At 38.8% G+C, this 14,255-nt stretch overlaps 2 protein-coding genes across 3 annotated transcripts in view; one reads left to right on the forward strand and one right to left on the reverse strand.

The window, feature by feature from the left end:
- Nucleotides 1–14,255, reverse strand: part of LOC126376630 (probable peroxisomal membrane protein PEX13) — a 325,664-nt gene that overhangs the window by 230,354 nt on the left and 81,055 nt on the right. The gene's annotated exons all lie outside the window — the stretch shown is intronic.
- The window catches only part of LOC126376466 (ras-responsive element-binding protein 1), a 37,012-nt gene continuing 36,091 nt past the window's right edge, over nucleotides 13,335–14,255 (forward strand). The window contains exon 1 of one of the 2 annotated variants that reach the window (XM_050023849.1): nucleotides 13,335–13,681. The gene's annotated coding sequence lies outside the window, so the exon portion shown is untranslated. Of the gene's footprint in view, nucleotides 13,682–13,809; nucleotides 13,837–14,255 lie in introns of those variants that run through there. The other variant, XM_050023850.1, reaches the window with a different exon arrangement.

Below are 14,255 nucleotides of genomic sequence, written 5' to 3' on the forward strand. Positions count from 1 at the left end.
TTTTATTTTAAGTTACTTATACATATCATTTTCTTATCCGCCTTCACACCCCGGACACTTCATACAAACAACCTCGTTTTACTGGACCGCCAAAGGCCCCTGACATGGCTCATGTAACGACTACTAACTTACACCAGTAAGTAGTAACCGGAACCAACGGTTTCACATGCCTTCCGAAACACGGATCATCTAACTTTCCGACAATCAGATGACCAGCCTATAATGTCCTAACTAAACTAAGGATCACAAAGTGTTTTTCGTGATATGTCTTCACCGGGATTTGAACCCGGGACCTCCGAATCGTGAGCCGAGCGCTCAGACCACTGAGCACTTTAATTAACCGTTTCTAGGTACATTAAGGTACTAGCAACCCTCGACATCACTTTCTGCCCAACCGTGTAGTGGACTCGTGGAATTAACTGCCAGAATCTGTGATCAGTGCTCCCTCAGTGAACTCTATCAAAAATAGACTTGACAAATATATAAACAATCATGAACACAAGTGAAGTGATAAGCACGCATCAGCACAAATTGCTGCCTGTGCTTCCAAAATAATAATAATAATTAGTGGGTAGATAAAATTATGAGTTTAATATCGACGTGCGCTCCCCATTTGTTTGCCCAAATAACGCCACCTGAGGCAAATCTCAGGTCAAAAAAGTAACATCTCTTTAGCGAGTCGATTTGACGCTTAATTGGCCCTACGAATACGCTGCCATAAGATTATTCGATATCTGACATATCGATATCGACATTACCAATTAGGTACCTACACATTATAATATCAAAGCTATAAATCAAGAATTTCATTCAAGAATTTTAATGCAATACATATTAGGGTCACAATGCGATCCAATGGAAGGGTCGTTGACCGCTTGGACAATATTGACTCGGGCAGAGGAGCTGATATCGGCATACAAATATCATGCCCAAACACGATAGCTTGATGTATCCCGTCCACTAGGAAACGTGAATATTTGCTTTTCTTAAAACTCGATACAAGTACCAGTACTTTTATCTTTATTTAAACCGATTTAAGTATCTTCTTATTCTTAAGGAAAGTCCATATAGCTCTGCTTCATACTTGTAATGCCACCCAAGTAAACATCTATGTCCAATCAAAAATAATGCAATAACTATGCCGATTTTGTCAGACACAATCTAACACCTGTATTCTGAGATGTTAAGTCTAAACTTCCTCCACTTGTATGGAAGCACCTCCCCAGCTGAGAGCAGTTGTATTATCACATTATTGTTAGGGTTCGTAATGTTTATTATTTAATTATTATTAGATTATTAACTTAATAACTAACTACTACTATACTACTTATTAACTTAGGACTTTTCGGTCGGTTCGGTTGTTGGTCCCGGCTATTAGCCGTAAAAAAACACCTTCACCAACCCGCAGTGGATCAGCGTGGTGGAGTATACTCCATACCCCCTCCTGTTGATTGAGGGGAGGCCTGTGCCCAGCAGTGGGACGTATATAGGCTGTTTATGTATGTACTTATGTATGTTATTAACTTAATAACAGACGGAATAAAGTCGTCAGGTAAAAGTTAAGTTGTTAGTCTTATGTAAAACAGACAGCTCTAAAACTAGAGCCAGAATTTTATCGGTATTTTTTTTGTTGGTGAGGTTTTCCTAAGCGCGGCTAAGTGTTAGGTATAAAAACAAAATCATTTATAAACTTGGCGAGCGCAAATACCAATGTTTATGTAATCTTCACTTAATGCAACAGTGGCTGCCGTTGATACCAATCTCATCCTGAAGTCGTAAAGTTTTTCTAAACGACGCTAACTTTTCCGTATTTTCATATTCATTATGTAACACTTTCCTTTAAAAAAAAGTAATTCATATATGATACTTATCTTTTCTTTCCCAACGACCCTATTAGGTACTCTAGCCATAGAGGCAGCGACACCAAATACTTCAGGACCCCGATACCGACCCCGCCGGCGTAGTCGACGATTTTCCTCAATCAGCGCTTATCGCTATCGACCCTCTAGGGTCGATTAATTCTTTCAAATATCAATAAGATTGCTCACAACCTCCCCTGGTAGGGTAGAATCACTCAAAGATAGTTCATCATTTTGGAAAGAATACCAAGTATTGGCTCGTGAATAACTCAACACGGGGATTCCCGTCCGATTAAACGGCCGAACTACAAAAGCAATCGAATAGCCGAACAGAGAATCAAGCGATCATAAGGAAGAACTAGACTCATGAAACATCACGATTAATTCTCGAACGAAAGTGAAAGAAAGTTATGTCCAATACATCATTTTCATCACGCGACCGCTACGGAAGCGTTGCACGTTGGCGCGAAATAGAATCTTAACTTTTTTCTTAGGTGCGCGGGCGCACGTATTGCCAAGACATTCCTACCGGCCAGTGTCAGTTACCGCGAAAAAAAACTACAGAGCATCATGCAATCGAGACCGCACTTCATATTTCAATGTGCTGTTCATAGAAGTACTTCTATGCTACCTACTCATTGATGCATAATTATGTTACTTTACAGCACAAGACACGACTTATTTATTAAATACATCATAGAAGGGAAGATAGAATAATAGAGAGGGAGGGGAAGACCAAGAAGAGCTTGCATGGAACAGATTTAGAGAAGACGAACGCCGTGTCTTATAGGGAAGTAAGGAATTGACCTTTGATAGACAAGAGTGGAGAATGCTACACCGACAAGAGCGTGGTTTTAAATTAATTATGATGAATATGATGATAACATGATGAAAAGAGCGTGGTTTTAAAATATTATGCTAATTTGCAATGATGCTAATTCCTGCAGGTTTTAAAATATTATGCTAATTTCTGCAGAAACTAATGGTGCTAATTCCTGCAGACACCATCTAATTTTATTTTAAGTTATACCTGTAATTTTTAACAGCTGTTAATTTTAAAATGAACGAGAGTATGAATGAACCCGGGCGAATCAAATAGGCATCTCGCTGATATGCAACCCGTTTCATGTGTGCTGTCAACGTAATTCTGTCGAGTTATTGACTAATATAAAATTTTGGAAGGGTTTTTAAATTTTTGCCTAAAATTGACGTGTGTTCCATAAATTTTATGCCTCTCGATTACCCGTTCCTTTCCTTTTCGGCGGATATGAAAATGACAGGTATAACTTAAAATAAAATTAGGTGGTGTGTACTGGAATGAGTACCAGCCTCATATTGACTAATAGCTTGATGTTTTTATAAGAAGATTAAGTAGCTTATATAATTATTTAATCAGTTACAAACGTCCATTGTTTTTCAGACACTGAAAATAAATTATGTCCAATTTATCTTTTCTTGGCGTCGTTTCTGTGCTAATATGTTAATATGGATTAGGTTTTTATCTAAGAAGTCATTAAAGTGATAGTAAGAAATAAGTACTTAATAACTAAATTAAATTCGCTACATTTATTCTTCTTTTCATTCTAAACAAAACTTACATATTGAAGGGAACAGCAATACAAATCTATAACAAAATGTGCAGCAATTTGGAGGAGAAAATCCAAAAAATATATATTATAAAAATATCTACTACTACTTACTTAGAAATCTACAACCTAATTTAGATTACAATTCCAACCAATTACCTAATTTATTGCCATCTGGACGTAACTTAATAAGTCACGGTAAAAAAGAATGAAAAGTATGACGTCACAGAGGTCAAATCTTACATACTTAATATAAAAAAAAACACCACATAAGCAGGTATAACACGAAGACTCCATTCTCTAGTGTTTTTAGTCCTCTTTTTTTCTGCAATTACACACTAGTTGAGTTGATATGATTGTCTGCGCTACACGCTGATTCTATTGTGCGATAATTAATTAGTGAGGATTGGTAGAGTGAAACCGCTCCGTCTTGACCATATTGTGTTGCGAGAACCGTTGGGAGTATCCGTATGTTTCTAGCGGTTGTTTATTTGTTACGTCAAACGACCTGGGGCTTTAGACAAGTTGCCAACGATTATGACAATCGGCAGTACGGGGATAAAGATATATAAACATAGGTATATATGGGATAGTCATGACATACCCGCTATTATTATACTTGTACAAATTTTTCCTGTACCCAAAGGTTGCCTGGAAGAAATTGCTGCATGAGCAATAAGGCCGCCTGTTGTGCTTTTCTGTATATGTTGTCCTTATCTCTGTATTTTGTGTCCATTGTGCTCAATAAAGTATTTTATCTATCTATTTATCTATCTATCTATCTAACTATCTACTAAATGTCAGAGAAAAAAACGAAAACATTTCCGACTCGAACGGGACTTGAATCGTCGTTACATGAGCCATGTCAGGGGCCTTAGGCAGCTCAATAATAACCCTGATATCAGAGTTGATGAGGTTGGTAATCCACCTCACAACCCACACGATAGAAGAAGAAGACCATCCTCCTGTCCATGCGTAATTCTTCCGATCTATGCATCATCATTACGCCGACGCCATATCAATCTCATATGAATCCCAAGACATGTCAATCCCACACTCTTTCAAATATTATTCCTCTCAGACGACGCCCTGAGCCGAGGTTCGCGCCCAACTGGGCACCCTCAGGCCTGTTGTCTTAAACGTTGTACCGGGTGAGAGCCTTCAGCGCTCCCCATTTGTTCGGCCAAGTAGTTAATGCCACCTGCGGCAAATCTACAATAAGTCACGTCAAAAAAAAAGGCGATCCCACGTGATACGATAATGCTCCGCGCATCGGTGAAAGCAAGCCTGTACTAATGCAGTATACACCTAGTGAACGGCCTCCGTGATCCAGTGGTTGAGCGCTGGGCTCACGATCCGGAGGTCCCGGGTTCGGATTCCGGAATTAAATCCCGGAGTTAACACAAAAAACACTTTGTGAACCTTGGTTTGGTTAGGACGTTGCAGGCTGATCACCTGATTGTCCCAAAGTAAGATGATCCGTGCTTCGAAAGACACATTAAGCCGTTGGTCACAGTTACTACTCATTGATGTAAGTACGTAGTCGGCAGGTCGGCACTATGAGCAAAGACCACAAAGTGAGTGAAAAAAGGGACCGCGAAAAAGATATCTTAGAAAGAGAGAGTCCAAGATTGGGACGAGTGGAAGAAAGAGAGAGACGCTTTTAAAGCCCTGCAGTAGGATAGTGAAGGCTAGAAATAATATTAATTTTATGTAAATATTTGTGTTGTGAACTCCTATACCGCCTAGTTTCCACGGCCAGTTCAAAGTGTGACTGTGTGATTGCAGCCACCCTGTTCTATATTTTGTAAACTAACCGCTAACATCCCGTCCTATCTATTTTTTCCGCTAGCACCGCATGTTTGTAAACTCCCGCGCCGGTTCGTCAATGAATTTCCCGCCGTTTCCGCGATTTGGCGGGACGCGCGCAATATCTATGAAAACATGGCCGCCGCGCACTCCGATCCGGTCACGGATAGAAATAATACATACATACATACATACATACACGCCTAGTTCCCATTAGGGTAGGCAGAGACCACGGAGTGTACGGAATGGAAATAATATTCAAAGAAAATCAGATATGCGACGTCATATAAACAGCGCCTCACAGCTGGGCACAATCCTCCCCTCAAAACATTTAAGACAATAGGCCTGAGGTTGCCCAGTTGAGCTTGACTACAAACCTCGGCTCAGGGATGTCTGGAATATTTAAGAGGATTATATCAATCTATTTGAAAGAATTAATTGACCTTCGTGGGCCAATAGCGAAAAGCACTGAATGAGGAAAATCGACCACTATGAAAATCACTTTGTGATCCCTAGTTTGGTTAGGACATTACAAGCTGATCACCTGATTGTCCAAAAAGTAAGATGATGCCGTTGGTCCCGGTTATTACTTACTGATGTAAGTAAGTAGTCGTTACATGAGTCATGTCAGGGGCCTAAGGCGGCTCAGTAATAACCCTGACACCAGCGTTGATGGGGTTGGTAATCCACTTCACAATCCACACGATAGAACAAGGAAAATCGTCAATAAGCCACGTCAAAAAAATGCTATAAGGATAAGCATGAATTTAACTAATTTATATACAATTATAGGTATATGTTAGTCATCATTTTCTTTCTTTCTCGGTCCGCTTTTTTACTTCATTGCTTGTCCCGGTCATATAATAATTAACTTAAGTACTTATATTAAAATTTGTCAAAAAAATACTAAAAAATAATAATAAAAAAACAGAATGTAAATCCACCACAGGCTTCGTCAGTTCATTCATAATAAATAGTACATTTTCTTAGTCTGTCTCTTTCGTACTAGTCTGTATTATATCTTTATCTTCTGGGGCTTTAGGCAAATTGCAAACGATTATGACAAACGACAAATGACAGTAACAGTGATAGAAATATATAGAATAGACATGTCACCTTATGTCAATCGCATACATTTTTATCGCTGTTTCTGTCGCTTATCGATATCGTTTGCAACTTTGCTATTAACCCTGCCCATACGTGCCAGAGCGCAAATACTGATTAAAATAACAAAATATCACTCAATTAGAAGTCTAATCTTTGCATGTACTTATGTAAATTATAGTACTTAATAATGTGTAAGCACGGTAGACCAATAAAATAAAAAAGCATAAAATGTTATTGTTACCTACTTTGGAAGAGCGGTGCCTTCTAACACAGGCCCTATTAGCTTAAAAGAAGTCATCAGTCTCTAGCTGATTGTATTTTGTTTGTTGCCAATAAACATTATTTTATTTTATTTATTTTATAACGTCAATGACCGGAGATGAATAATTAAATTACTAATTTTCCTCCGATTATAACTTTGTGGCTACCATGCTGCAATTCATATACGAAACATAAAAGTGTACGTAGTCGTTACATGAGCCATATGTCACGGGTCTTTGGCGGCTCACTAATAACCCACATACACAGTAGAAGAAGACGAAATATAAAAAAGTAACCAACATTTTTTGTGGCTTGATTTTCTCTTATTAATGGCATGTGAATCTGCACACCCCGGGTGAGAGCCTTCAGCGCACCCCATTTATCCGGCCAAGTAGTTAATGCCATCTGCGGCAAATCTACAATAAGTCACGTCAAAAAAAAAAACTGCACACCCCGATAGGGTTACAGGCGTGATATACCTATATATGATAAATACGTATTATTCGATATTGGAAAACCTTAAAAAAATGCATAAATGTGCGTGTCGCGACGCTTAGAATTTTGTCTGAACGAATGTTTCAAAATTCGAACAATCGTGTCGATTTGAACTTACCTAACTTATTCGACAGGACTCAACTTATTTGAGACTACAAGAACCAGGGGCTTAGCCAAGTTGCAAACGATTATGACAATCGATTGTAATCGATTATGTCTATCCCATATATTTTTTATCACTGTCACTGTCATTTGTCATAATGAAGGACCATTTTCGTCTTAAAGTTAAAGAACAGAACCCCCTATGAGAAAAAATCATCTAAGAAAGCAATATTGCTATTTGACATTTGTTGATATTGCGTACTTACTTTATGTCAAATTGCATTATTGCTTTTTAGAAGAATTGTTTCAAAGTTGCCTTTAACCCCCAGGACTCAGGACAAACAATTAAAGTAAGTATAGTCATGTCAAATAAGTTGTACGTTTTCGAATAAACTATCAAAAATATTCCGCCCGATACGCCTACAGATGTGTGTGCGTTTCGCTTTATGCACGAGTCCTTAGTATTTTGACAGCTACTATTATACTTAAGTAAATAAATTTGGTAAACACTTACATTTATATTTTAATACAATGCATATTGTCCTTACTTATTTTTGTAAACATATAAACTGTTATAAGCCATTGAAAGCATAAAATATAAAAATAATTACAACAAGTGGCCGAAACAAACCTAAACCATTTTATCGGACCCCTTGATACCTATTCTTAGCCGGTATTTTCCCTCAAAATAATTATAACCACGCAATTATACTTATAAATAGATAACATATATTTCAGTCGACTCATCCACTCACTAAAAAAATCCAAAACAACACTGAAAATAATTGATATAAGTGTCTAAATATCTGAAATTGTAATGGATTCTGACTAAATAGAGATAAGACCTTCCTAATAAGTAGATACGTGTGTTGTTTACTTAGTATGGTTGGTATCAGATAATAATTATAGTTCCCTACACCTCAGTCGATATCTCCAGAACCGTTAAGTAACCACACCATCTTGTGATGATAAGCATTGTACTTACGTCTTCTGGACAGATAATGGCTAATGGAGTGTTCAAAGACAAATATAATATGTATTTACTATTGTGTAGAGAAATGGTGAGTCATTGCGTCGCACCTTAATCCAATAGTTTCCATGTTAGGGTTTTCCGAAGCGTGCATACAACCTGTCGTGTTGTATGCGAGCGTTGGGCGACAAAGGAGACGGATGAAAGAAGAGTGCATGTGGCAGAAATGCGAATGGTAAGATGGATGTTTGATGCGACCAGGGGGGTTAAAATGGTCACATCGAAGCAATTCATGTAAGAAAGCAATATTGCTATTTGACATTTGTTTGCATTGCGGCTTTCTCAGATGAATTGCTTCGATGTGGCCATTTTAACCCCCCTGAATGGACAAGATTAAGATTATGAATGAACAAAAGAGGAAGTCTGAAAGTAGAGTCGCGCCGGTGACAGAGAAATCGACAGGTGAGCGTGGTATGGGCATGTGATGAAGAGGGATGATAGGCATATTACGTGGATAGTGATGAGTATAAAAGTGGGTATAAAGGTAGGGGTCGACGGAAGAGTGTGGGTGGATTGTACGAAGATGTGTGTGAAAGTGCTTCCGTGCTTCGGAAGGCACGTTAAGCCGTTGGTCCCGGCTATTAGCCGTAAAAACACCTCCACCAACCCGCAGTGGAGCAGCGTGGTGGAGTATGCTCCATACCCCCTCCGGTTGATTGAGGGGAGGCCTGTGCCCAGCAATGGGACGTATATAGGCAGTTTATGTTATGTTACGTGTGTGTGAAAGTTAGGAGTACTGAGATGAAGACTGACAGAGATGAATAGAAGAAGAATTCATGTTGTACTGACCACACTTAGAGTGAAACAAGGGTAAGAGGATGATGATGGTTTTCAGAAACGTAATTGCAATATAAACAAATTGGGAAAGAAAGAAATAAATTAATTTGCTTAATCATGAGTAAGTAATAAAAATACAGATACCAGTGTGTTCAGTGTGTGTGTGTGTGTGTGTTTTAGGGAAAAGACAACATGTAAATAGGTACGTTCACCAGCATATCCCTGCCATGTTGTAAAAAGCAGAGGTTACGACATCTTAAACATAATACATAGCATATCATAAGCTCACGACTATATCCCAATTGGGGTATAGTCAGAGGTTCTTCCATCTCAAGATGAACTAACTACTACCACACCTTACCGAGCTTTCTGTTATATTTGAGACTAACGTGATAGGCGGTGAGCTCTCAAACGTGATCCCTCTTTAACTTAAGAGCCACGCTTTTGTAGTGTAGTATTCTCCGTAGACACGGGCCTCCGCGAACCGCTGAATTCGTCTATCAGGGAGTGTAAACTGGAACCTGACAGAGGGCAGCAGTAAATGTCAGTCAGTACTATTCAGAGACGGAGGACAGGAGTCCTAGTACGGCTTTGAAATAGACTACTCTGGGCGCCATCACATTCGCGTCAAACAGTACGCCAGTTAAAATAAATTTTAGGATTACAACTGTAATTTGTCTCAATAATAAGTAAATGTTTAGTATGTATTCATTAATTGTATGACGCACGTAATCCCTTTTATCATAAAGTAGAAATGTGACAAATGCGTTGACGTAATACGAGTCTCAACTATTGTGAAGAAATATAAAGATGTATTTATATAACACAGACGTGGAATTATACTTAGATTATGTTTATGCTTATGTAGATATACCTGCCTGTATTTGACCATAACATTATCGCTAACCAATGTCACAGACCGGGCACTCCATACAAAAATTTAATAACGAATGCGTGCGATCGAGACAGACAGACCACGCGCTCCGTTACACCTTATCCCTTTCACGGACAGAGATCATGGATCATTGATGGTTCATAATAGGTAGTATGACACCTTGGAATCGGAACGTCCGTAGACGTTCCTAGTCGTGGATACGAATTATGGCTTAAAATGAGTCCCACTATTTGAAGAGGGGAGAGAGGGAGGTACTTCCTGATGTGGGTAGTTTATTGTTTATTCTACACATGAAAGTTTTATTGAGCTTACAAAAGCCTTGACATGTCGTAAGCCAGTACTGTCAGTATCGAAGCCCTTGAACACAGGACAGATCGTCCACGATCATTAAGTACCTACAAGGTCAAGGAAATATTACATTGATTCCTTTATTAGTAGGTGTTCCCCTAATTTTTTTGACGTGCCTTATTGTAGATTTGCCGCAGATGGCATTAACTACTTGGCTGGACAAATGGGGAGCGCTGAAGGCTCTCACCCAGTACAACGTTTAAGACAACAGGCCTGAGGGTGCCCAGAAGGGCGCGAAAATCGGCTCAGGGCGTCGTCTGAAAAGAAAAATATTTGAAAGAATGAATCAACCCTAGTGGGGCGATAGCGATTAGCCCTGATTGAGGGAAATCGTCGACCACGCCGGCGGGGTTGGTATCGGGGTCCTGAACTGTTTGGTGTCGCGAGCTGATTGGCTGCCTCTATGACTAGAGGTTCCCCTCAGAAGACGCGAATGCACGCGGTGTTGATAAGGGTGCGAACCACTCGAACTGGGCATCCTCAGACCCGTTATCTTAAATTTGGCTGCGGGTCAGAGCTTTCAGTGCAGCAAACCAAGTAATAAATGCCAAAAACGGAAAACCTTCAATCTCTACAAAAAATAAACTTGAACAGTAAACAGACAAAATAAATCCGTCTTCGGGGCACCATCAAGGACTAAAATGTTTTTCACACAAAGATATGTAAGATAATGAAAATATCGATTAATGTCACGGCAAAAGATAAGTCTGTCCGTCTCTTCTAATTCTGTCGGTGATTAAAAAAATATTGATATCTTTATATCTGTCTTATTTTAAATAAAAAAAATTCTACTTGTGATGTCTTCCAACCACCTCCCAACCAATAAAGCCAAAGTACTTAAGGGTAATTTTAACTGGCCGGCACTATTATTTTGAGCACATAATGGTTTATTTTTCTGTAATTGTAATATGAGACAGTGTTTTTTTAACGTGACTTATTTTAGGTTTGTCTCAGAAGGCATTAACTACTTAGCCGAATCAATGGAGAGCGCTGAGGGTTCTCACCAGGTCACTAATCCAGGTGTATCAATGCCCCATAGAGTGTGGGCGATGTCCTGACAATTTGTCTCCATACGGTTCATCACTATGTATCTTAGGACGTTGCTATTGAGCAATATATTCAAGACATCTTTAGGACGCACGATCTATACGGTCACCCTGGTCCAGCATTCGGCTTCCAATCGGAAGGTACTGGGATCAATTCCTAGTGTGGACACAGTCAGTGTGGATTATGAAGCAAAACCAGATTCCTTTGGTAAAAAATAATTTTGACACCCGTATTGGTGACGTCGATCTTCGCCTTCGCAACTATTTCTCTCTCTCTCCCTCTCTACGTCATCTCCCTAGCGTTATCCCGTTTGCACAGGATCCGCTAACCTAACATGAATTGGTTTCTCTCTATGTAGTACCTATTTATAAGTTTTACATATTCATCGTTTTATAGTAATATTACTTTATCACAGTTTTACCAAAATATTCCCCCTTTACTATAGATGTTATCTGTTTCCGTGACATCTCAGCTCGCCCCATATCGGTCAAACGTGGGCAAACACGATCTGTAAACACACAGACAGACACCTCCCTTATTTGTTAGTATTATTTATATATTATTATCATCACTTTTATTATTCCATTCCCGGTCGGTTTGAATCACTGAGGACTGGATGTTCCACTTCCAGTGGAACAGTGTGGTGGAGAATCAAAGCTTTCAATAAAGGCCGTAACTCACCGAGACGCCAAGGCTACGTCGCCATACGATTTATATTGAGGCTTCGATGCCAAAGCTTCGCCAAGTGTTTACCTGCCCTATATTTCAATTCAAAGTCTATGGTCTTATCTGTTTCATATTATAATTACAGAAATAGAAACCATTTAAAGTGCCCAAAATAAAAGTGCCAGCCAGTTAAAATAAACATTACTTTGGCTTTATTTTGAAAATCACTTGTTTGCTTTAAAAAATGTACGCGTTACTAAAACAGGTACCGGAAAGAGAAATTTCAATGCTTTTCGTTGACTTTTGGGCCCAACATTGTATGAAATGATTAAATTATCTCTGATAAAGTGTCGTTTTCAGCGAATCAATCACATGTATCGATATTCGAAAATGATACAGTAAGATAGGTATTTATGCCTAGTAAAGAAACCAACCTCTGCTCTAATAGATACCCACCTAACGTACATAAATAACTAGCGAAGTAGGTAGGTACCTACCTTGTTTAGCTAGTTTTCACAGTTTTCAACCGCCCACAACTTGGCTTAACGATTACTAACATGCGACTCGAATTTGTACCTAGAAAACTTATAAAAAAATGTCATAAAACCATGTATACATATGTGTATCATGTAGTAATTACAATTGAGAATCAATAATTGACTTGAACAGCCGACAGTTAATTAGGTTCTATTTACACTTTGGAAGCTGCTAGATAAATGAACATAAAAGTAGAACAAGACACTGTATGAGTCATAATTTATAAGGTCACAAGTCTTCAACATGCTATCGTTATCTTAAAGACAAAACAAAGACCCTTTTGATACAAAATGTCTTAAAATCCATAAATGGTATGCAGGTAAGTACCTATAAAAAAAGTTTCTATTGTAAATGTGCTAATGACTAATGACCACGCAATTAGAGTAAATTAGTGTAACCTGTAATGATGAGAAATAACGAAAATGATCGTGAATCATAAATTCACTTATCTGTATCGAGGAATGTCGATTAACTAAAGCTCATCCATCGGCCGGGTGATTTTATATACGTAGGTAGCCTTACCTACCAAGGTAAGTTTAGAATACCTATATTGCTATGTAAAATATCTATTATAGAAACTAAATTGCACATAGAAAGGTATGTTGAGAAAAACTGCAAAAAGAAAGAGTTATGATAACCAACCACAAAGATAGGTGCCCCAAAAAAAATATGATAATAAAACGCCAAATAATACCGATCGCCATCTCCATATAATGATTACGCGCTCTCAAAAACAATGATCCACCTGAACGGCGCGATCTGTGGAGCGACGAAACGGCCCGCGCTAGCCGTCCCGCTCAGTCGCGCGCGAGAGCAGGCGCGCGCTCTCGCTCCCCCCGCGTGCCCGCCGGCCGCTCTCGACCAATCGGCGGCCATCTTCTGCTCCCCCGAGAGCAAGCGACAGTGCGTGCTCTCATCACGATCATACAGAGACAATATCTCGACGAGCGAGGTTGTCCGTCCCGCGAGGATGCGCTCTGAACGCGCCGCACACGAACGATAAAATATTCCAAAGTGCCTCAGTACAAGTGCAAGAGAAATAAGACTGTCAATCTGTGCTCAAAAGATTACGTGAAAGTGAAGGACTGGAGCTTTGTTGTGTGGACTTTTACGTTTATTAATTTGGGCATCGTCTGATAGCGCGAAAATTATCCACGATTGGGTGAGTTATTTTGATTAGATTAGAATGCAAATTATCGTGTGTTGTGCCGTCGCCCTGCTAATTTATTTAGGCATGGAGGTACTGTAAAATCGGGTTGGTTCAGTGTGAACGCGACAGTCAAATGTCTCGAATGTTGACCCCTGGAAAAGTTGACGGTGCGTTATTTTGCGTCAAAAATGTTATCTGAAAATTCCAAACTGAAAACGTACGAATATTTTTTCTGATGTAATTTCATTCGCGACCCCTAATAATGTGTTTTTTCCTAGAAAAGTGTCTAACAGTGAATAGGTAATATTATGAAATTAAAGCTCGATTGCATCAATTGCTAAAAGGAAGTGTTAAAATTATTCTGATTGCCCATTTAACTTGCAGGAAGATTATTCAATAAATTATATTTATTTTATTAAATAATTGCGACATCAGTTTTTACCTCTATGTAATTCAGTATTTATTAATTTATAATAATCAACTAGTGATAAAGTACAGTTTTAAGGTAAATATAATTATATTCTTGACGGATAAATTATATAATAAATTACGTAGGTATTAAACCATTACCAAAACTTCTCCGACG

This window comes from Pectinophora gossypiella, chromosome 21, assembly GCF_024362695.1.
Source record: "Pectinophora gossypiella chromosome 21, ilPecGoss1.1, whole genome shotgun sequence".
In the NCBI taxonomy this organism is placed as follows: domain Eukaryota; kingdom Metazoa; phylum Arthropoda; class Insecta; order Lepidoptera; family Gelechiidae; genus Pectinophora; species Pectinophora gossypiella.